The 25617-nt window shown below is 39.7% G+C and overlaps 1 protein-coding gene across 1 annotated transcript in view; it reads right to left on the reverse strand.

Annotated features, from left to right (window-relative positions):
* The window catches only part of CycA (cyclin A), a 214866-nt gene that overhangs the window by 186453 nt on the left and 2796 nt on the right, over nt 1-25617 (reverse strand). The window lies entirely within an intron of this gene.

Consider the following 25617-nt stretch of genomic DNA (forward strand, 5'->3'; position numbering starts at 1 on the left):
ACCGAGTTTTTCGTCCTTGTAAATATACTAAAAATAGTTTCACAGTCGGCACTGTTATGTGGAATGATAAAATAAAAAGCATTACGTTAGAGATCCTGTCATATTTAAGACCACCACCAGCTGATTGCATCTGTCTTGCCAGTCCCCACTGAACATCAGTTCTCTCCAATTAAAGGAGGAACAACCTGGAATTTTAAAAAAATACAGGAATACTAAATCAGTTCTCAAAATCGGGAGATAAGTCTCTGACATCAGGAGAGCAGGAGGAAGGACCAAAAATAGGGAGTCTCCCACTTAAATCAGGGGAGTTGGCACGTCTGAAAATAAGATTAGAATCTCTAGAGAATTCCTCAAGTCAGAAAAGAAAATTCTTAAATTTCAGAATAACAATAAATACAAATCTTCTAGGAAACTACCTTTTATGTAGAAGGAAGACACTTCCTAATATATGCAAACACAAAGTAAGGATTTAAGTCACACATCATTGTCCACATCAAAGATGAAAAACAAAAAAAGCCTTGTTTGAAAGGAAAATTGGTCAAATTTAAAAAATATATATATTTGTCATTTTAAATTTAGAAAATGATTCACCTGACCTTTACTTCAGACAATACCTCATATACTTATGTAACCTGCAGAATCCTAGAAAAAGACAGACAGTGCAAATCAATTATAAGAATGACAAAGAACAGCAGTCCAACAGTTAAGGTACAGATCACATTTCATCAACAACAGAATAATTAAACACTTTATTATAACAAACATTACCAAGAATATTTAATCACTGTTACTCAATCTTAACTATTTTTGCATGGTACAGTTCCCGTTCAAGTTCTGAGCAACTGTTTACAACATATTTTGGTTTTCAAATAACTTCTTGATCAACAAGTCGAGATTGTGAAGAAAAGCCCCTATTCTTTTGCTTTTGTATTTCAAGGTGAGTCTCTTCGGAACATGACAACGCTATTACAATTTCATGTTCATTCCTGTTCTCTGGTCTTGCATTCCAAGTGCCAATCCTTGGCACTGTTTTTTTTTTTTTTTTTTTTTTTTTTACAATCCATAGGCTAATTTATCATCCTTACAAAATACTGTTGAGCAAACTCTGCAAATTAATCATCCATTTCTCTTGCATACTCTTGTCACAATGAGCGAGTATCCTTTACCCTGAGCAAGCTGCTAACTCACCAAGAAACCCTCCACCTTTATCCAGGCTTGGAACCGTCAGTCTGTTGAGGTACTCAATTCACCCAGCACAAGCAAAGTGAATGAATTCTGCATGAATGGGCAACTGGCAGTTACTAAGAATCTTTGAATATTCTCTTACCACAACACTTGTCACATCATTACCGAGGGTATATCTTGATCAAAGAGTGAATATCTTGGGCATCTAATGCAAGACAAAGCCATATGTATGTGGTCATAACAGGAACTCACAAGTCAGAAAATCTGCAAACAAGATATATGATACCCAGTCATACATCCTAACATCCAGAGTATAAATACTTGCTGCTGGTGGTTTTTTTTTTTTTTTTTTTTTTTTTTTTTTGGCTGAAACTTGTCCCAAGACTAATGTAATATTATTTACTTGATATACCGATAGTGGTTTAACGTCACACTAACACGCCAAAGGTTTTTGGCAACGCAAGGACAGAAAACCATCTTCAGGGCTGCCAACAGCGAAATTCAAACCCACTATCTCCCGAATGCAAGTTCACATTTATTACCTTTATAGGAAAATATCAGAAATAGCGCAACATATTCCATACTACCAATGTCAAGAGCCACTGATACAGACAGAAATGTATTCAATATGGTGTTACTCCCAGAATACAGCACAAGTAGATATTACCAACAAACAATCCTATAGAAAGGAAACCAACCCATTATGCTGTAAGCAAACCAATGGTGATAAATTAAAACACACGCACCTAAACAAAGTCTAACCCATTATGCCCAGAAAAAATCAAATACATTATGTAGTAAGCAAACTAACAGGAGAGTTGGTAGCACTGTGTGAGCAACTGAATATGGTGCTAGCAACAAGAGATCATCATCCTCCATGCCCTGTGCATGCCAGTCTGACAGTGCAGGCTGAGGACCTACTTTTTACTCACTACACATCATATTGCTCTTCAATACAGAATAATATGAAATTTATTACCTATGACACATTGAAGCAGGATATGAACACCGCCTCAATACTGGAGTTGTGTTCATTGACTTAATTCCAGCATATGATGTCTGGTAAAATGGGCTGATGTTAATATACATGCAGGTGACATACATCATATCAAGTAAACTGATTAACAACATACCATTGAATAGTCTTTTCCACATCTTTATCATTGAAAAAGGAAGGACCTAGGGAACGTCAGACGATGGCATACCACAGGGATTGTTCTCACACCCATCTTATTCAACCTGTACAGGGCAGACCTACTTGTGACAGGTCTGGCATGTCATGGGGAGGGGGACAAAGGCTGATTGCAAGAGGGTCCTAGAAGACGGTCTTCAGATACTCCATAATAACTTTCACAGATGGCACATGCAACTAAATCAATTTAAGTCAGACGTCTGTCCATTTCCACAGGTAAGGACAAAACCGAAAGTACATAGTGATGGGATGCTCTGTAAAGACAAAGTCAGGACTGCAGTTACCCACCGATGGTTGGCAATTTTTTTTTCTTTATTACTTTTTTTTTTCTTGGAATGACAGTTGCTAAAGAAGGTTGGGTGGAGTTTTTAAAAGTATGAAAGATAGTATGAAAACATTGGAAATCAAGGACAAATTCGGGCAAATACTCGTTTATAGAAAGAGGAACTAGGGATTGGAATAGTTTATCAAGAGAGATGTTTATTTAATTTCAAACTTCTTTGAAATAATTTTAGAAAAGACTAGCAATCAACCAATAGGGAATTTGCCACCTGGGCAGTAGCCCTAAATGCAGATCTGTTATCATTCCTCTGTTCAAGAATGTCACAACACCCCTGTGCGAGTCTGCAGGTACCTTGTCCTTCCACACTGCATTAAGCACTCTGTGTAGCCACCAGTAGGCAAACAGTTTCACTGATAATTTCCAGAAATTAACAATTCCTTCTGCTTCAAATTACATTTTAAGTTCAGTGTCGTTTGAGAGTTCAATTACAGTACTGTGTGAATTAATTAGAACAATTTCATAATTTTCCATGTGGTTGGCAGTAGTGTGCTAAACATTGTTTATTCTTAGATCCCATACTTTCTTTGCTTTATTTACACTGTTATTTATTGGTATTTAAGCTATGACTTTTTTTTAGGTTAAAGAGTATTTATTTCGATGTGCATCACTTTGGAGGAATTTTGAGGTTTGCGATTAGTTATACCAGTAGCATCCAGAATGCTTCACACTGTGCAAATTCGCAGAGTCGGGGTAGGAGTGATGCCCGTTCGGTCACAGTAGACAATGGTGCACGCGCATTATGGCAGAGATGTATCCTGCCATGCTACTCATGTGTTTCAGTATCAGTCTGTTGTAAGACCACTCCCTTGCGATCTGTTAAAAGTCAAGGACCATATCATTAAAACATAACTGCTAAAAAGCGACAAAGTGGTGATTTGCCACAACAATTTAAGAAACAATGAGAGAGTTTTTTTTTTTTTTTTTTTTTTTTAATACTTCTGATGAAGAGAACTCAAGACTCTTAACTCACAGAACCATGAATTATTATGAGAATAGAAATTAACATTATGTGTATCAGCAAACATGCATGGTACTACTTTTTAATTGGTATGTAAAATTAGTTGCACATTTACCATTGTAGGAGCATTATGTATTTTATTTTTTGTAAAGCTGTTATTGTGTTATATATGTTTGTTCCCTTTCGCATAAGGGAGAAATTTAAATGAATAAATATAAATTTTGTGTGTTAAACAGTCCAGAGTTAACTTGAGCATATTTTGAAAGGATGATTTTTGGCATTCTTTCCTTCATATGACAAGCAATTTGATTAATTGAAAATATTTCATGAACAATAAGTTCAGTGTTCTCACAAAGTTTACTGCAAAATACATTTGTCACCTAACATTTAACCCATAAAAGTTTCTTGAACGAGGACACTCCCCCACCGCAAGGAGTGGAGGGGAAGGAAAGACGTAGGGTAAGGGAGGGGATGCACAGCTGCTCTTCTGAGACACACACTGTCTGCACAGTGCAGACAGACATTGGATGCTGCTGAGTGATACCTATGTCTTCAATGGATATGGATAAGACTCCCTCCCCCTGTGGGTGGAGGCGGTAGAATAACACCCACGGTATCCCATCTGAGAAGATCGCTGCGAAGCATCATATAACCACAACTGGAAGAGGAGCAGTATGGATTCACAAATAACGGGCCAACTATAGATCGTATCTTCAGTGCCAGGAAACTGATGGCAAAGTAGCCTACTGGGAGAAAGGCAAGAACCAGATCATGATATTCCCGAACAGAGATCTGGCAGTGCTTGTGAAGGAGGAAGGTGCCGAGAGGATTTTCAAAGAACGTTGTACAAGGATTGTGCCAGCTGTGTGCAAGTTGAAGAGGAGGGCCTCATGTTTCACGAAGAAGAGTGGCATCTAGCAGGGTAGTGCACTGTCCCAACTGCTGTTTACCACAAATGGATGACAGAACATGATTTGGGGAGAAAAAGTAGTAGTTCAGCCAAAACTCAAAACACAGAAGGCCACATTTCAGGAGTTCAACCTCAAGATCAGCAAAACTAAAACAGTGGTGGTGATGGTGAACAAAGATGGCCGGCCAGCAGTCATCAAAGTAACACCACCTGTTTTAGTGCAGGTACAGCTTCATCTACCTCAGCAATAACAGTCTCCAGAGACAACTTAGCCACAAGAGAGATCAACAACAGAGTGTAATAGACTTCCCTCTTCTACCAACAAACGAGGACCCTTCTTCGGGATTACGGTTGGGCACTATGTACCTGTTTTGGCACACTGTGCCAGTGCACAGTTATGTTCCACTGTTCTGGAACACCGAGTGTCAGTTGTTCCGAAACATTCTCAAGTGAGACAGAGACAGTGACTCACTACCCCGTCAGAAGCACCACTATGCACTGCCCTTCACCTACTAGCTATGGTAATCAACACCTATATCTATTAGATGACTTGATACCGGCAGTGTACCGCCACATGCTGGAGTGTTCCGTTTTTTGTCATATCCTCCTTGTTCTGTGAATTCCGCTGCACCGGCCACTGGCCTTTGGTACATGCGAATAACTTAATGTGTTCTGTTTTGTAAGAGTGTTTTTCATTGAAGCCTAGTAATATATTCTGTACAAAAGACAGTAAACTTTGCACAATGTGGCACCGGAGTCCTGATTGGGACTTTTTTTCTTTTTTACTAGAATAAAACCGAACAGAGTAAATTGCAATTTATGTCCCATTTTGTATGCAAAGGGATCTTCAACCGGCACAACGAAGAGACATTTCAAACTTAAACATCCCACAACAGATATTTATCAAAGTAGGTTCATATCGGTGCATCACTACTCAGAAGATAAAAAGGCAACAACTAAAGCTTCAAGTCCTGTGCTGCCACATCTGTGGCACTAATGGAAGCTGTTTTGTCATCATTGTCATCATCATTGTCTACTACTACTACTACTACTACAGGTACATCTGATCATACTCTCGAGTTAAGCACATTACGCAAAGGGAAGGTACAAAGATTGAAACAAGACAAAATACAAGCCTATTCATTCAGGCCTATGTCAACAAACTAAGAAAGAGAAACTTGAACAGTTGTTGAAATGGATCGCAAAAGATTTTTTTACCTTTCAATATAGTTGAGGCTGAGTAGTTTGACATTTTTATCAATGTTGAACCCTAATTATAATCTCCCAAGTCGTAAAACACTTTTGAATAGTCTCTTGAATAAACTATGACAAAAAATTGCAAGATGTCATGGTTAACATGTCAGAAAATCCTTTGAATGTAGCCCTCACAACAGATGGGTGAACTTCGTTGAAGATAATGCTTCAAATATGGTTAGTGCCGTTCAAAAGTGCAACTGGTAGCACGTTCCGTGTATGGCGCATAGTTTGAATCTTTTAGCACAATCAAGCCAAGAAGAAATAAAAACCGAGAGAGAAGGTAAAACGTATTGTTGAATTCTTTAAAAGAAGCATAAACCTTGGAGAAACTTCACAGCACTCAAAAACAGATGGGCTATCCTGTTCTGACTTTAAAGGAGGACTGTCCAACATGGTGGAACTCAACATATAAGATGAATAGAGTCATTCAGACCAAGGAACCATTACAAAGTACTCTTGCAAAATGAACAATAATTCTGTGGAAGTTTTAAATAATGAAGACTGGTTCATAATCAAGAAATCAGTTTAAATTCCATGATGCTTTGATGAAATGACTAGGGAAGTTAGCAGCGAAAAGCACATTATCCTTTCAAAGATTGGATTGATGAGTAGGAACCTTCTAACTCATTACCAACAGCTGGGAGAGATGGAATATGATAGTCTGGTCATATCTGGAGGACTCCTTGGCAAGATATATGAAGCACTGATAAGTAAAATTTGCAACAAGTACTGCAATATATATATACTGTGGAAAGCAAAACTTTTAGACCCAAGGTTTAAGACGTATGGTTTTATGAAGGGTGAAAGTAAACTTAAAGAAATAAAGGAAAAACACAATGATGCTGCTACCATTATTGGCACTGCACACCAACAGACAGCTGTTAACACATCAGGTGGAACACAAGAGCCCTCATCAAATGAGAATCGGGCATATGGATCTACAATATCTTCAAGCATACTATGGAAGAACTTTGATGCAGCAGTTGAACTCACTCAAGTACCAACTGTTAATTCAAAAGCAGCAAGTATCATACAGATGGATTTAAATATGCCTCTTCTCTGCCTGCTGTCATTTCTTGATGGATACAGTACTTTTGCATCCATCTCTTGGCACAGACCAGAGTAAAGTGTGGCTTCCACCGAAGTCCCAGTCAACATCCATGGCTGTGACAATACAGAAGCTGCTGGGGGTATGGGTAGTGCTGAGTAATGATATTCAGAGCACAACTAGTGCATCCGAGTGTTATGAAAGGTGCTGCTTACAGGGTCAGTCGTGCTGCAATAGTACTTTCTGACCCAGTGAGGAAAGCAATGGCAAACTACCTCACTCCTCATCTTGCCTAGTACGCCTCATTTTGGTGCTGCCATTGGTTTTTGGGGTTTCCTTAGAACTGCATAACCTTTAGTGGTGCTATTTGAGGATCTTTTTTTTTTTTTTTTTGCTAGGGGCTTTACGTCGCACCGACACAGATAGGTCTTATGGCGACGATGGGATAGGAAAGGCTTAGGAGTTGGAAGCGGCCGTGGCCTTAATTAAGGTACAGCCCCAGCATTTGCCTGGTGTGAAAATGGGAAACCACGGAAAACCATTTTCAGGGCTGCCGATAGTGGGATTCGAACCTACTATCTCCCAGATGCAAGCTCACAGCCATGCGTATTTGAGGATCCAGCCAGCCTCTGGGCTGTTGACCTGTCAGACAGAGATGCCGCTTCTGCATAGGCTAGAGAATCCTCTTCAATGGTGGAATGACGAAGATACTTTGCCAGCCCTCTACGAGTTAATGAACAGACTTTGCATTATGGCGACATCAGTTCCCTGTGAACGAGCGTTTTTAAAGCAGGGACAAACCATCACAGAAAACCGTACATGTCTAAAGAGTGACAGTTTCTAAAATCATGTTCCTGAAAGGAAACATGCTGTGAACATTTTTGAGCACCTTTAAAAGTGTAATATTGGAAGATTAAGGCCCGGTTTATTCAATCTCGGTTAAAAGAACACTACATGTTATAATTCTCATGTTAGGTCCGTATTGAAATGTACTTAAATAGGTGGATATATAAATAAACACTTGTAACATACTTTGTATTTAAAAGAACACTAACGCGCTGTTTGTTAACACAGCGTTAAAAATGTAGCAGCCTGTTAAAATTCTTGCGTTCATCCAAACATCTCCTGGGAACAGTTAGCTAACACTGTGTTAACTCTTAAAACTAGAAGGCAGTGGCAGAACCACAGTTTGTGAGCGCACTTCAATGTGCTTTTGTTTGAATACAGCTGTAAACCAAGGTGCATGAAGTCAACATTTATTTGAAATTTTTGTCTTGACCTTTGTTTTTACAGACCACCCCGCTAACGTAACCTAGATGTGTGTTAGTTTTATTATATTAATAAATATCTGAGTCAAATTAAAATTTAAATATTGCAAAACTGTTTATTTAAATGATAAATCTTCCTTATTATCAGCACAATTGCATCAATTACACCCCGAGTTCAAATGTTCAGCTTGACTGTCACGTATCATGTGCAAGCAGTGTCCAGATTAGCATGCAAGCACTAGATTCTGCATGGCACTCTACAGCAACCGAGCAGCAAGACCCGGTGTTATATGATGAACGAGCAGCAGAACACGAGAAGCTCAAAATACCACTCTCTTATGTCTTGTTCGTGAGAACATTAAAATAGTTCAGTTTTGCAGTTAATGTTTACCTGTCTGATATTATTAATCCTCTGAGGGAAATAAACTGAAATTTGATCATATTTTTTACGTAGTATTTCCCGCCAGGCAGCTCGTTCCCTGCCACCCGGCTGGCGAAAATTTCTGGGGTAAACACTGAATTACCTGTTACAGAAAGTAAGCAAACTAATGGAGCCATGCTCAAAGTTAAAAGTGACGCTTGGCAGAATTCTGGAAAAGGCCAATCATATTCCAAATATTCAAGATACAGAAGTTCTGCATCTAATGCACCTGCTATATTTTGAGCTAACAGAGAATTTAACTGCTTGAACATGAGCAGCTAAGTTAACTGAGAGTTTAATGGATTGATAGTCTTAACCAATGTTGTTTAAATGCTAATTTGGTTGAGTTCTCTGTTACCTTCTTTTAACAGGCATTTAAATGTTAAATGAGGTTGAATAAACCGGGCCTAATATTTGTCTATAGTTCCACTTCATTTTTATTTTTGTGTTGTTGTACAGTATATAGTGTTTAATTTTTATTTTCGTGTTCTGCTTTTATATATGTAAGTTTTATTTTCATGTTCTGCTTGTAGTTTTATTTTTAATTTCCTGTTCCGCTTGTAGTGTTTAATTTTTATCGTGTTTTGCTCGTACGGGTTAATTTTTATTTTCATGTTCCGCTTACATATTGTGTGCGTAAATCAAGTACCGACGAATGTTTCAATTGCGAGAGTATATTTTTAATTGGTGAAAATAACATTGTGACATTTGTAAACACAACTGCTGCCAGTGTAATTGTGAGAGGTGTATTTCAGAATGAATGAAAACATTCTTATCCCAAAAACATTTAGACATGATTTTTTTTTTGGGTGCATATTTCAGAGTTCCGACTGCTTTTTCACGTGCTGTGAAGTTTTATCCTGGCCCAACTTACTCATAATACAGGCCAATACATTCAACTGGTGAAAATATACTTTGATTAGTTACTTTTTTAAACTTGTATTGCCATTGTAACCGTGTTATGTGTATTTCATATTGACCAAACAAAATCTTGACTTCAAGGCATCAAGGGTTATAAACTTCATGTTATTGGTCCGTACTGAACTGAGATTACATATAAATTATAAACATAAAAGATTTCCACCTATTATTCAATACATAGTATACATAGTATTTACACAGTGTATACATTACATGGGTTGCTTAAAAGCATCTTTTAACCCTAGTACTGCTGCAGGATTTTACCTCAAATGCTGAGGGTAAAGTTACTGTATTACATACATACATACATTTTCATTATAGACCGTTATGCCTTTCAGCGTTCAGTCTGCAAGCCTCCAAGAATTTACTAAACGTCGCCACAATCCTCGATTTGCAACTAGTGTTGTGGCCTCATTTAGTTCTATACCTCTTATCTTTAAGTCATTAGAAACCGAGTCTAACCATCGTCGTCTTGGTCTCCCTCTACTTCTCTTACCCTCCATAGCAGAGTCCATTATTCTCCTAGGTAACCTATCCTCCTCCATTCGCCTCACATGACCCAACCACCGAAGCCGGTTTATGCGTACGGCTTCATCCATCGAGTTCATTCCTAAATTAGCCTTTATCTCTCCATTCCAAGTACCCTCCTGCCATTGTTCCCACCTGTTTGTACCAGCAATCATTCTTGCTACTTTCATGTCTGTTACTTCTAACTTATGAATAAGATATCCTGAGTCCACCCAGCTTTCGCTCCCGTAGAGCAAAGTTGGTCTGAAAACAGACCGATGTAAAGATAGTTTCGTCTGGGAGCTGACTTCCTTCTTACAGAATACTGTTGATCGCAACTGCGAGCTCACTGCATTAGCTTTACTACACCTTGATTCAATCTCACTATATTACCATCCTGGGAGAACACACAACCTAAATACTTGAAATTATCGACCTGCTCTAGCTTTGTATCACCAATCCGACATTCAATTCTGTTGAATTTCTTACCTACTGACATCAATTTAGTCTTCGAGAGGCTAATTTTCATACCATACTCATTGCACATATTTTCAAGTTCCAAGATATTAGACTCCAGGCTTTCGCCACAGTCTGCCATTAAGACCAAGTCGTCAGCATAGGCCAAACTGCTTACTACATTTCCACCTAACTGAATCCCTCCCTGCCATTTTATACCTTTCAGCAGATGATCCATGTAAACTACGAACAGCAAAGGTGAAAGATTACAGCCTTGTCTAACCCCTGTAAGTACCCTGAACCAAGAACTCATTCTACCATCAATTCTCACTGAAGCCCAATTGTCAACATAAATGCCTTTGATTGATTTTAATAATCTACGTTTAATTCCATAGTCCCACAGTATAGTGAACATATTTTCCCTTGGTACCCTGTCATATGCTTTCTCTAGATCTACGAAACAAACACAACTGCCTATTCCTCTCGTAGCATTTTACAATTACCGGGCGCATACTGAAAATCTGATCCTGACAGCCTCTCTGTGGCCTGAAACCACACTGGTTTTCATTCAACTTTCTCTCAATGACTGATCGCATGCTCCCTTCCAAGATGCCAGTGAATACTTTGCCTGGTATACTAATCAATGAGATACCTTGATAGTTGTTGCAATCCTTCCTGTTCCCTTGCTTATAGATAGGTGCAATTACTGCTTTTGTCCAATCTGAAGGTATCTTACCAACAGTCCACGCTAATTTTACTACTCTATGAAGCCATTTCATCCCTGCCTTCCCACTATACTTCACCTTTCATCTATTCCTGCTGCCTTATGACAACGGAGTTTATTTACCATCCTTTCCACTTCCTCAAGCATAATTTCACCAACATCATTTTCCTCCTCCCCATGAGCTCGGCTGTTTGCAACACCACCTGGAAGATTTACTTTTACATTGAGAAGATGTTCAAAATACTCCCTCCACCTCTCCAGTGATTCCCTGGGATCTATGAGTTCACCTGAATTATTCAAAACACTGTTCATTTCCTTTTTCCCTCCCTTCCTAAGATTCTTTATTACTGTCCAGAAAGGTTTCCCTGCTGCTTGACCTAGCCTTTCCAGGTTATTACCAAAATCTTCCCATGACTTCTTTTTGGATTCAACAACTATTTGTTTCGCTCTGTTTCTTTCATCTACGTACAAATCCCTGTCTGCCTCGGCCCTTGTTTGGAGCCATTTCTGATAAGCCTTCTTTTTACGTTTACAAACTGCTCTCACTTCATCATTCCACCAAGATGTTCGCCTTTTCCCATCTTTACACACAGTTGTTCCTAGGGATTCCCTTGCTGTTTTTATTACAGCATCCCTGTATGCCACCCATTCACTTTTTATATCCTGAACCTGCTTACTGCCTACTCTCCGAAACTTTTCACTAATCATATCCATGTACTTCTGTCTAATTTCCTCGTCCTGAAGATTTTCTACCCTTATTCGTTTGCAGACAGATTTCACTTTCTCTACCCTGGGCCTAGAGATACTTCGTTCACTACAGATCAGATAGTGGTCTGTATCATCGAAAAATCTGCGAAAAACTTGTACATTCCTAACAGATTTCCTGAATTCAAAGTCTGTTAAGATATAGTCTATTATGGATCTGGTACCCCTAGCCTCCCATGTGTAGCGGTGAATAGCCTTATGCTTGAAGAATGTATTCGTAACAGCTAAACCCATACTAGCACAGATGTCCAGCAAACGCTTCCCATTCCCATTAGCTTCCATATCTTCTCCACATTTACCAATCACCCCTTCGTATCCTTTAGTTCTATTCCCAACTCTCGTGTTGAAATCGCCCATTAGCACTATTCTATCCTTGCTGTTGACCCTGACCACGATGTCACTCAATGCTTCATAGAACTTGACAGCTTCATCCTCATCTGCACCCTCACATGGTGAATACACGGACACAATTCTAGTCCTGATTCCTCCAAGTGACAAATCTACCCACATCATTCGCTCATTTACGTACCTAACAGAAACTATGTTGCGTGCAATGGTATTCCTGATAAAGAGCCCTATCCCAGACTCTGCCCTTCCCTTTCTAGCACCCGTCAAGTACACTTTATAATCCCTTATCTCTCCCCTTACCCGAATATCACTTACTCCTAGCACATCCAAATGCATCCTCTTTGCTGACTCAGCCAGTTCTACTTTCTTTCTTCCATAAGCCCCATTAATATTGATAGCTCCCTATCGAATTCCATTTCGTTCGCCAAGTTGTTTCCAAGGAGTCCCTCGCCTGTCAAATGGGAGTGGGACTCCATTACTCCCATAGGTCGGAGGCTTGCTTAAAATGTTCTGAGCTCGGTAAATTCATGAAGCAGGATGCTACCCTACTTGCACATGATCCAAGCGAGGATCTCTCCTCTAACAGGTTATGGACCACCGGTGAATTCTATAGCCCTAGCCGCCTGAGCACAAGGAGGGCCATGACTCAGAATATGTCTGAGATGCCCACTCCCATTCCATAGCAACTGGTATCCTGACTATCAGGACCACTTACTAGGCCACTCAGCCGTTGCCCATGGTTCACGAACTAGGACGTGACTACAGTAACCCACAAACATTTAAATATATATATATATTTGTAGCCACAAATAAGTCATAATGTACATGTATTGTATACCATTTTAAAGCTTAGAAGTAGTACTAATCGTTAATGCAAGCGACAAAAAGATTAAATTAATTATAATGGGTAATACTGTGAAAATATATAAAAAGTTTTACCAATTACAAAAATGTTTAAAAAATCCTGGCCTAGAAGTGGCTGAAATAATTGGCTGATGTGACTGAAAATATTATTTATGTAATTTGTGCACTATAAGCTTATGATGGAGATCCATAACATTAATTTTAAGCTATTAGTTCCCTTTTGAAAAAATAAAAGATTTACCTCAACATTTATCAGAAATACAAGCATGGTGGACTAAAGTCTTCACACCCTTCTCTTTTTGGTGTTGTGATCCAAGTCCTTTTAACAGTTCACACACACCAAGATCACATCCAAAGCAGCCATAGTTCGCCCTTTTCACTTTTTTATTTCCAGGAGAATTGCATACAACACACCTGTGTTGACAATTATTGGGAAGTTTCTCTATAGTGTGAAAGGTATTGCCAGAAGCTGGCATGTTTTGAATTTCTTCTGCACCACAGAGAGATTCCACAATGTTTACAATAAACTCATACCTTGATATTAGTTTTTATCTTCATCTGTATTCAGTGTATATAGAATATAGGCATAGAGGATGGCCATGTCAACAATATGAAAAAATTATTTAATTTATTTTCCGGGTTGAACTGTGTTGTGCTTGTACGCATATCACGTACAGTTTGCCGACGTTTCGAATACATTGCAGTATTCTTTGTCAAGGCGACTGAGATACCCCTACTCGATCCGAGGTAATCAGTCTCCCAGGCAGAAATTACACTACTAGAGAGGCCTTGATCTTGGCCTTTTATATCCTAGCCTTTCTGGCTGACCTAAGCCCTGCCTGTCTCGCGAGGCTTCTGGAAAGTATGTCACAGCCAGGTAGTGGGGCTTGCCCGCGCTGTTATGTAATGGGGTTGCGGCCCGTGTGTTTATGTTGTGGTCTGTCATTCATAGTTTAAGACATACAGACCACAACATAAACACACGGGCCGCAACCCCATTACATAACAGCGCGGGCAAGCCCCACTACCTGGCTGTGACATATACTTTCCAGAAGCCTCGCGAGACAGGCAGGGCTTAGGTCAGCCAGAAAGGCTAGGATATAAAAGGCCAAGATCAAGGCCACTCTAGTAGTGTAATTTCTGCCTGGGAGACTGATTACCTTGGATCGAGTAGGGGTATCTCAGTCGCCTTGACAAAGAATACTGCAATGTATTCGAAACGTCGGCAAACTGTACGTGATATGCGTACAAGCACAACACGGTTCAACCCGGAAAATAAATTAAATAATTCTTCACACCGTGGAAGCTTCACTTCTAAAATATGAAAAAAAGTTTGTACCAGTTCCTATGGCTAGATCGTTCAGCTGACACATGATCAATTTTCTGATCAGACACATCAATGCCCCTCATCCCCTTTGTATACTTTGTCACTACAACTGGCATAACAATTTCCCTCCCCTTCGAAGATCTACGTTTCATCTTGTGATTGATAGCTGGGCATGCAGTAGAGAGAACTGATAATTTTTTCTAAGATTTTTTTTCTCCATGCAGCGAACAGCAAAGGGCCACTTCTTTTGTATACAGTTTGTTCAGGCTCTAATTTTAAAGAGTTTATTCCTGGAGGAAGATTTTTTCTATTACTGCAAACAGTCCCCAAAGAGCTAATGCCAGGTCAACAGAAGTATACCAGTTGTCTACAACAATATAGTACCCCTTCCCAAATATATTTCCAATACTGGTCAGTAAACTGAAAACTACATCATATCCCAATCCTTTACCACTTGGTGTAGTACCTCCAGACTTTACAGGTGAATAAACACTGAACTGCATTGTATATGAGGAAACTGGTTCACACACCTGGTGGTGATGCTTGTTTGGCAGATACTGAATCAGATGAGTTCTATTTTTAGTACCAACTAATGTCTCATCAATACTGAGTATTTTCCCTGGAACATAGTGATTTTTAAAACATGAATTGAAGTGGTCAATGGCTGGCCTAACCTTGAAGAGGGGATCATAGTCCGGGTCACCTGGTTTCTTGCTGCACGATATGGAAAAATCTGTTTATTAGTAAGAAAGTATCCCTCGCCATCACTTTTCTAAAGAAGAGTGTGTCTTGACTAGGGTGCCCAGTTGACCAATAACTTGACAAGTTCTTTTTCTTCACAAGACCCATATTTATGACCAGGCCAATAAAACGTTTTAAATCTGCCATCCCAATACCACCATCTGGCCATACACGAAATCAACTGTGCTTCTGTAGAACACCTAACTTATGAATGTATTGTCTGGCATAACGATTAGTCTCTTGCACCAATAATCTCCAGAACCCAAGGTTAAAAAGCAGAAAGAAGTAGAAGATTGGGGCTGCATTACGGGGAGGCATATTTCTGGGTCCTGGGTGGTGAACAGTACACGAGACACTTTTTCCGCGGAATTCACTTTCTGGAGTTTCCATATTGCACCAATTCACACTCACGCCTTCAATACTTACATTACCAGTTGCCTGAAACCTGTTGTAGAACCTGGAAGCTCATCAACATACATGTCGCAGGATTTTGGGACATCCTGTGAAAATCTACCCGCTGCACTCACAATTTCATTTTCAGTTTCGTCATCTGATGAACTCTCCACATTATCCTCCACACAATAATCATCATCACTATCCTATCATCATACATAAGTCTTTCAATTTCATTATCGTCAACAAAAACAGACGCCATGTTGCTTAGTCGATAACTTCAAGTGTAAAGATAAAATAGTGTCTGCCTTACAAACAAATGATATTTGTGACTCGCAAATAGTTTCAAAAGAAAGATAAACCTTCCAACTAGCAGGTAAACATGCTACTCCTGCCATCTCTTGAGATTCTTACGAACTACGACGATTTTCCCGACCGTCAGTCAGACAATAGCAGTTGAGAAACAGTCACACCCTCTGTCAGACGATCCGCAGTTCTTGGGTTAAACATGATATTGGGCGCAAATTTCAGTGTTCCGACTATTCCTTCACGTTCCATGCAGCTTTATGCTGGCTGTAACTACACACAGCACGTCCGGTACAGGCACATTCCCACTGATGCAGAGCATGTCATGTTGCCCCACAAACTTCTCTCTACAGCGCAGTTACAGTTCCGTGTGCTGGCACACTGTACCGAAACACTCCACCTCACGCTCCTAATGTTTTGGAATAAGTGACTGTTCTGGTCTGCCCACCCCTATTCAGGATATTAAGATTCCAAAGAAAGCAAAATTAGCAATGTTCAACAACTACTTCATACCAATCCTGACCTATATCAAAACGTGCACCCTCATGAAGAGACTTCAAAAATGCAGGCCATCAAAAATGAAAATCCTGAGGTCTACCATCCAGAAGACCAGAATGGACATTAACAAATGAGGTGAGGGAGGAAGCTGGGATTAAGACGTCTCTCCTAAACAGAGTTAGTATGTGCATACTACAGTGGTTTAGACATGTGATGACGGAGCCTATGAGAACAGCCCAAGTGCACTTGGAAAGGGAGGTAGAAAAAAAATGCCAGGTTGGAAAATCTAGAACCTGTAGGCCCCCTGTGGGTGGGAGCAGTAGAACAACACGCATGGTATCCCGTGCCTGTTGTCAGAGGTGACTGAAAAGGACCCCACAGGCTAACTTGGGAGCAAGAGTTAGCAACCACAGGGCCTTATCTGAGTCATAGTATTGCTTCCACTTGTGCCAGGCTCTTCAGTTTTATCTACCTTATCTGACCTCCCTCGGTCGACTCATTTGCTGAACCCAACGGTATTAGAGCATTCGAGTTCTATGAAGTCTCATTTTCATGCCCATCATGCCCCTTGCCTTCCTTAGCTTGATAATATTTCACAGTGTCAGACCTCTTCCATTTTCCTTCTGATTAGTGTTAAGAGGATGGTTGCTTGGTTGTACTTCCTCTTAAAACACTCACCACCACCATGGATGTGATCAAGACTGACATTGTTATAACAATGTCATGAATATATGAATATAAGATAGTGAATGAGTTATCAACAGTACCCAAGAAACTGGAGTTGTAAACAGATGATCAGTGAAAACATTACAGTGAACCATCTAATTGTGCTTTCAGAATGATAATCCATATTGCTCCTACTTTTCTATTTGAGAAAGGTAAAACTTATGGGGGTGCAAAAGAGGGGTTAGGAAACCAGTATGGTGCAGCTCACACGTCGCAGGACACTACACAAGGCTGCTAACTTAGATCTGGCTAGTGACAAACTCATTGGTCTGGACTGGTTACATCTGAGTGGTAACAAGACTGCTCGGATGGGGGCCAGAGCCGAGAAGTAGTACAGCGAGACAGCAGAGCCTTCTACAACATGGATATACATTCTCTTACGGAACCTGAATTATTTGTCCCGAATGAGTAAATTTATATTACCAATATAAGAGTCCATTATTGGACATTATAAATTTTCAGGCTAACTCCTTCCTGTTGCCAGGGTTTTGCCCCAGTGTGCTAATTTGGGCTAACCAGTTGCTAAATAGCACACCTACCAAGACCCGTGACCAGTGCATACCGTGGAGGCCACTGCGTAGGCTATTTAAAGCTACCAGCAGTGCCAATGCACTATGAGAGGCTGTCTCTTTTCGCACTGCCGGTAGCTTCAAAGGCATAAGCCTAGTGTCGGCACTCAACTCATTGCACATCCATGCTTAGTTCACAGGATTGCCGGTAGGAGTGTATACAAGCTACGAGCTGCTACTAACTGTTAAGGAAATGTCTGACAAAAGCACAGGAGCATTCCATTCTGGTATTGCAGTATGCACCGCGGTGATAGTTGCCACTGTTCTCATGACCAAGCTTGGTCTGGATTTGCAAAGACAGGTTACAGCTACTAAAATTAATTTATTTCTTGCCGTGCAGGTAATATGCGCCACAGCAATAGTTAAAAGCCTCTCTAAGAGTGTGGCCCCGAAGGGGACACTGTTCTCATGACTGAGCTTGGCCTGGATTCTCAAAGATAGGTTACAGCTACTAACAGAGCCTTTCCTTGTGTTTTTAATTTGCGCGGGTTGGTAACGGAAACATGTTAGGAATTCTGAGAATGACTTCATGTCAGCCAATGGCTGTGCTCATAGCTGGCCAGCTACTGGACAATGGCGCGTGAAATCTTTCATTAGGGTTATTAATGTACATGTACCTTTTTGGACGGGTTGGGTTGGTCCCTGGCATTCAGAATGAACACATCACTTTTCTAAAATGATTCTAAGGTAAAATTCGTATATATTTCTTCGCGAAGTTATGTGTTATATGCTGGAGTGCCTATACTACAGTACGTGTGTACCGCTCCAAATAGTCTAAGCAGTGGTGTCCACGGTAAGCACTAGCCATGCGCCTTGGTAGGTGTGCTATATTTAAACCAACGATTCCAAATTAACACACTGGACTGAAACACTGGCAACAGGAATGAGTTAGCCTGAAAATTTATAATGTCCAATAACGGACCCATTATATTGATATTACACTGAGCATTCTACGTTCAACAGTGGACAAAACTTGAATTAATGAAGTATCCCCTGGGAGATTAGCTCATTCTAGGCTATGTTCAACAGTGGATAAAACTTGAATTAATGAACACTGAATTTTACGCCTTCCATACTTAATATGTTTACATCAAGACACAGCACTCGCATCACACTTTCAAAGTTTGTGGTTTCTTTATTTTTTCAAAATGGTGGATAGCCATGCAAGCCCTATTGGAGACAATAGCAAACTGCTCTTCTTCACATGCTGGTCAATACAGCAAATAGGATCACAGAAGTGTCTGTATTTCCGTTATAATTTTCCTATACAAGTAAGAATGCTTCTGTCAAACATAAAGGCAGGATCTCTCCTCTCCATTTCAGGTATCATTTCAAAGTCATTTTTACATGACAATCATTACTAAACATGCACCCCCAACAGTGAAGTGCTACCAAAAACTGAATTAAAAACGAAGTACAGAAATAGACCTGATGTAAGGTAGATGCACCAATAGCTGACACTTCATAATTTTTTTACATAATCGAAGGGGGAAAAAATTTGCTAAACAAGTCACACATTATCTTTATGTACTATGTGCCCAACAAGATGCATAAAAAGAAAATATGCATGTAATTAATTAATTAATATTTTAAATGTGTGTTTTTGTACCTGTAGCTGACACTTCCTTTTTTTCTCATCACCCAAGGCTGACACTTTTTGGACCTATTGGTGACATTTTATTGTATAACAAAATAAATTACCCTTTAATCAACCAATCATTGTTTATAGGCCTAAGTTACAGCATAACATTACAGGTATCCTGCAGAACAATTTTTGGTACCCCTTATTTTAAACCTGTCTTATTTACTGGCATTCCTCATTTCACCTCATCCAATGCAGCAGCCATAGATGACTGTGGGTACTTTACAAATTTACTTTGTTGAGGGTCTATTTTATATCACCACCTAAAAGATGGGTGTGACAACATTTTTAAAAAGTGTATCACATTTGGGTTATGGTTTATATCAGCTGCTTACATCTAACATGGGGTGAGCCTCGTGTTCCCTTACTGGAGATTCACATAAAAAAGAAATATTATATCCAGCCAGGATGCCGCTTCCGTACCCAGTGTGCAGATTTAGGGATGATCAAAATCATAAAAATGATATACGATACCTTAAGTAGCAGAAAGGACCGATCCTTCCTTTAATGCTTGCTAGAAACCCGCCACCCCGCCCCAAGAATTTCACGATGTGTTCCTATTCCATGTTATATGTTATAAACCTTATTTTAGGTCCGTATTGAAAATTTACAGTTCAACAACAATAACGGTGTTTTCATTTGTTCCACCTCTTCAATACTTTTATTTTCACTTATAGTGGTTACATAAATAGACTTAGTTAAATGGGACATGTTTCACTCTCAATTAAGGGCATCTTCAGCCTAAAAACAATCATCAAGAATACAACTAATATTAAAAGTGAAAGCTAAAAGTTTAGCCAGTTATTAAAATTCAGAACATAAAAATGTGAAAAATGATACAATATATAAATATGCTAATGGAAAAGTGTCTATGATTAAACTATAATCTTGTCAGAGACGAACTTCTTCCATTAAAATTCTAATTAAAAACAGTTCATTTAAAATATTAGTGGAAAACCAAAGTGGTAATAATATAAAGCCAACGACATTAAGGCGTGAACACAAGCATAAGCATGATTGTCATAAATACAATCTTTCCAAGGCCGCTGATGAAATTCGTCAGCATAAAGTGAGACAGAAGCATCCGTTGAAAAATTGTAAGTGGCCCTTAGCACCGGTAGGTAATACAATTGGCTGGAACCTTGCCAGGAAATGTCATTAGATGCAGAAATAATGTTTTATGTTAGTGGAAGTTGTTATTTGTTATCTACTGTTGTGTTGATTGCTGCCCGTCTATTGGCTCTGAGTCTGGTGTTGTAACTGTGCTGCAGAGGAGCCCTACCAGTGCTAAGGGCCACTTACAATTTTTTAACGGATGCTTCTGTCTCACTTTACACTGACGAATTTCATCAGCGGCCTTGGAAAGATTGTATTTATGACAATCATGCTTATGCTTGTGTTCACGCCCTCATGTCGTTGGCTTTATATTATTACCACTTTGGTTTTCCACTAATATTTTAAATGAACTGTTTTTAATTAGACTTTTAATGGAAGAAGTTTTAGTCTCCGACAAGATTATAGTTTAATCATAGACAGTTTTCCATTAGCATCTTTATATATTGCATCATTTTTCACATTTTTATGTTCTGAATTTTAATAGCTTTCACTTTTAATATTAGTTGTATTCTTGATGATTGTTTTTAGGCTGAAGATGCCCTTAATTGAGGGCGAAACATGTCCCATTTAACTAAGAGTCTATTTATGTAACCACTATAAGTGAAAATAAAAGTATTGAAGAGGTGGAACAAATTAAAACACCTTTAGTGTTCCTATTCGCCAGACAAGCTTTGTATTGTCCCCGACAGAGCTTGTATCATGTGCAAATACAGGGCTGCCATATTTGCTAAATATAAGAACCATACCAAGACCAATGGTTTTATCACTAACCTGCCCTAACCTATCCAATTGTCAATTCTTCTTTTCCTACTGTTTTTCCCCACACCTGTGGTATCACGGGTGCGAACTGCATCGCACATGTAGATTTGGCCGTTTTACAGCCGCCAACCCTATATGGAGGGATATAATCACTATTGTGTGTTTCTATGGTGGTTGGTAGTGTAGTGTGAATATGAAGAGGAGAGTGTTGGAACGAACACAAACAGCCAGTCCCCGAGCCAGAAGAATTAATCAGAAGCGATTAAAATCCCCGACTCTGCCAGGAATCGAACCTGGGACCCTCTGAACCGAAGGCCATATGCTGACCATTCAGCCAACGAGTCGGACCCCAATGGTTTTGTCACTAACCTACCCTAAACTATCCATACAATAAAGGAGAGTACAAATGATCCACCTTATGTGTAATGCCTAAAAGTCTTGAGCATGGAGTGAATAAACACTGGATGAATGTTGAAATCTAAAAGCTGACGTAAAACACTAAACTAAACTATCCAGACCAATTGTCTTGTCACTAACCTACCGTAACGTATCCAGACCAATCGTTTCATCACTAACCTATCCTAACTTAACCAAACAAATGGTGGTGTCACGCAGGATACTAAAGGCTAAGGGCCGCTTTGCGGCTCTAACCTACACCTTTGCTTGCCCCCAAGCCATGGTTTAGTAACTAGCCGGACGTAACCAATCCAGATCAACGGTTTTGTCACTCCCCGGACCTAACCCATCGAGCCCAATGATCTTGTCACTCCCCGGACCTAACCAATCCAGCCCAATGGTGTCACTAAGAATGCATAAGTTGGCAAGCCTGCCGAGCGTTACGGGACGTCGCATGAGCCACGGAATGTTGAATCTCTAACCTCACTTTCACACACCGGGTACGGAAGTTTTACCCTAGCTACTATGCATATCCAACCTTTGTACCGTTGCTCTATGGGGTAGGGTTGAAAGAGAGATGAATCTTCGTAGCAAGTTTTTACGAGCGGATGCCCTTCCCGACTTCAACCTCATCTGAGGAGTTACTGAGATGAAAAGAATGACATGATATATGATAGAAGAAAGAGAGAAGGTGAAACCCAGTGCCTGCACATAGCCTATTCCTGTCAATTAGCACCAAGGGGTCTGCTGAAGGCTTCACATCCTCATCCAACGAATGAATCACCATCAACAGCGTCATATATCCTCACTCCATATGAGCACTGCGGAGATGTTTGAAGTTTAATCCAGGCGTCTGGCATGCAATCTGGAGATTAGAAATTGTATACCACCACCTCTCCTACCCAGCTGCTAATATTCTGATGGTGAAATTTTTTTCGACCAACAGGACTTGATACCAATATAAATGGTCCGTTATTGGCAATTATAAATTTTCCAGCTAACTCATTCCTGGTTGCCAGCGTTTCGCCCCAGTGTGCTAAGTTGGGCTCATCAGTTGGTAAATAGTACACCTACCAAGACGCATGGCTAGTGCATACCGTGGAGGCCAGTGCGTAGGCTATTTGGAGCCACCAGCAGTGAAGACTTAGTACACTGGGGCAAAACGCTGGCAACAAGGAATGAGTTAGCTGAAAAAATGTCCAATAACGGACTATTAATATTGGTATTATAAATTTACTCATTTGAGACAAATATTTCAGGTTCTCTGTGGGAATCAACATTTATATCAACGGGACTTGAGCCAGCTAACCACACTGTCATAGACCATATAGACTTGATGCCTTAATGATCATAGCCACCATATCTACTATCTAGCTAGTATAAACTGAATTTGTCTAATTTGAAACAGACCAAAATAATGTTTTCACTCTAAGCTGACATAAGGCATCACTACAGCGTACCAATGGCTGACCCTCCATAATTTATGTGAATTTATATCTTTCATTTCAGCCACCATATAAAATTCTAGCACATTCATTGAATATACTATCAAATATTGATTTACCTTTCAGAACCCAATAAAAAAAAATGTTTTTTAAATCTTACTAGTGCTAACCTCCTTATGAAAACTACAAACTGTTTGCTGATGCTCCCCTTCATACAACGGACTTGCAGATCTACTGTAGATCATAACTTTAATTACTGCCAATTCATTTTTCCTAACAAAGGGAACATTTAAACTACAAAATGATGAAAAAGAGAAATGGCATATGGCTTTTAATAATAATAACAATAAGAGAAAAGCGCACAACGTGCATAGCTGTTCTGCATATAGCAATTTAGTCGCTACAAAGTTGTGTTAGGGATATATGTCTCTGGTGACACCATAGCGCATGATACCGATCACACTGTTTATCGCACTGTTCACATGCACACGATACTTCGTCCGGAGTGTAGAAACCCTTATTCTTGCATACGCGATGGTGGAACCCGTGCACTGCGAATCGCATCAGCGTGTGGCGCAGATCGTAGTCCGCACCTTTCCAGTCTGTAAACTACGATCTGCGCCACACGCTGACGCGATTCGCAGTGTGTATGGCTTGTAGTGCCAGGAGTGTCCGAGGTCAAGTTCGGCTCGCTAGATGCAGGTCTGAACATTAAAACAAGAATAATAGTTAACACCACCTTTCCAATACTTATCTTTCCTTATATTTAGGAAATAAACATTACAACAGGAGTTGTAAGATGGGACATGTTTCGCGTAACAGTCGTAAGCATCATCAGCCGAAAATAAATCTTAGCCTAAAGTTAGGTCAGGGCCCTGAACCTAGTGTCCTTAACATATATGGCACCCTAAGAATCAACATTTATATTTAGAAAATGAAAAAAGGCTTAAAACTAGTGTGAAAAAAACATAAAATGTTACAACATGGCTAAGAGAAAAAAACACAATCGAGTTGAGACAGAGGATAAGAACAGAAAGTACAATACAGAGCTGGTAGTGAAATAATTAAAATCATTAGGATATCATTGTTACCAGTCAGTCAATCAGAATGTTCAAACATAAAAACAAGAGTGAAAATATATAAGAGTGTTCATCATGACAGAGTTAGAAAAAACTCGTAATCGTGTTGCCAGAGGTTAAAAACATAACGTACAACACAGAGCTGGCAGTGTAATAAACTCATGGCTGCCAGTCAGTTAATAAGAATGTTCATACATAACAAAACATGGTTATATTCTTTTAAGTGGAGAAATAATTAAATCTCACTCTTGTATAGATACGTGAGAACGGGCGAGAGAAATCATATACTGTAGCAAACATGGAGTAGTAACACTTCAAACAGGATTGATCACGCCTGAAGCCGCTTCATTTTTGCTGGGAGTTCAAGACCAAAACGGGAAAAAATAAGATGCCACGTGCGTGAACTGAAATCTCTTATGTTGGATGAGCGTTGACCGGAGACATTAGCCGTTCAAGGGGGTCTGTTAAATTTACGCCCGTTGCTGCGTGTGTTGTATCTGTGTGCTTGCCTAGGCGGAGAGTAAGTTGGGACGGGAGGGTTAGGCCATGTTGTAACATTCTATGTTTTTTTCACACTAGTTTTAAGCCTATTTTCATATTCTAAATATAAATGTTGATTCTTAGGGTGCCATATATGTTAAGGACACTAGGTTCAGGGACCTGACCTAACTTTAGGCGAAGATTTATTTTCGGCTGATGATGCTTACGACTGTTAAGCGAAACATGTCCCATCTTACAACTCCTGTTGTAATGTTTATTTCCTAAATATAAGGAAAGATAAGTATTGGAAAGGTGGTGTTAACTATTATTCTTGTTTTAATGTTCATATCTGATGTCCAATACGGTCTACAATGAGATTTATTACTTGTAAGATGAGGTCTTTCGATTTGACTCCCGGAGGCGACCTGCGCCTCGTGATGGGGATGAAATTATGGCGAAGACAAGACGTACACCCAGCCCACGTGCCAGCCAAATTAACCAATGATGGTTAAAATTCCTGACCCTGCCAGGAATCAAACCCAGAACCCCTGTGACCAGCACGCTAACCATTTAGCCATGCAGCCAAACGATGCAAAAAGAAATTAATTATGAGTGGAGATGTTCTCATTTTTTTAATATCTTAAGTTACGTTGTCAGCCATAGGTACAGAGTCAGGCATAGGTGCATCTACCTTAGGTGCAGATCTCAGACTTGAGCTCATCAGCAAACATTCAACACTAAACAACTGTGCATGAATTAACAGGCTCAGTCACAGCTGTCCACAAATAATCCATCACATGGCACCAGCAGTACACTATTGGGGGCATAGACGCTCATGCTCAAATTGTGGCTTCTGTATGCGTATGAAATAAATGAGGAAGTGTTGTCTCTATTAACTCTTATGAAAGAATGTATAAAAAGGGAAAAAACAGGGAATGGATTCACATCAACAGGAAACTAGATCAACTTGTGC

The sequence above is a fragment of the Anabrus simplex genome, chromosome 3, assembly GCF_040414725.1.
Source record: "Anabrus simplex isolate iqAnaSimp1 chromosome 3, ASM4041472v1, whole genome shotgun sequence".
In the NCBI taxonomy this organism is placed as follows: domain Eukaryota; kingdom Metazoa; phylum Arthropoda; class Insecta; order Orthoptera; family Tettigoniidae; genus Anabrus; species Anabrus simplex.